The sequence below is a fragment of the Phytophthora parasitica genome (assembly GCF_000247585.1).
Source record: "Phytophthora parasitica INRA-310 unplaced genomic scaffold supercont2.205, whole genome shotgun sequence".
Taxonomy (NCBI): domain Eukaryota; phylum Oomycota; class Peronosporomycetes; order Peronosporales; family Peronosporaceae; genus Phytophthora; species Phytophthora nicotianae.
The window spans coordinates 1-597 of NW_008649191.1; positions in this window are offsets into that span (position 1 = coordinate 1).

Sequence of the window (597 nt, forward strand, 5' to 3'; positions counted from 1 at the left end):
GTCAGCGTTTGCAAGGGCGTAGTTGCCATTTTGAGGACTTGGTAGGGACTTGTTGGTTGTGCGGCAGAAGTGATAATGTCAGGATTGGCTGAGACGCGTGTCCAAATAGAGAGGTTTTCTTCCCAACTTGGGTGTCATTTAGCGAATAGAGAGGTTTTGTGCAGATAAAGGAGGAGCATATTGAAACCTATACAAATTGTTTTGCATAGCTTGTGCCCTATCATTTAAAGAGTGTATATTCAGTTAGGGGGTTCAAATAGGGAGGTGTGACTGTACTTATATTTTTTTTGTGTGTGTGTGAACTTCACTTCGCCTCCAGCGAAAATAACCACTACTAATTGAACACGAAGCACCGTTACCACACGCGAATGATCTTAAAGTAAGCGTAAAATAACCCCCTAGTCCTCCAAGCGAAGCACCCTAGTTTTTAAAAGTGAGTCGAAAATGAATTCCCAAGACTTCTAGGATGCCCAGTCCGACGACCCAAAAAGGCGCTAGCTGAACGTATATGATCAACGGACCATTTAAGGACTTCGACGAGTTCGAAGCGTACTGCTTAAGCACCGAGAAGGTTCGTGAGCCACAAATCTACGCCAT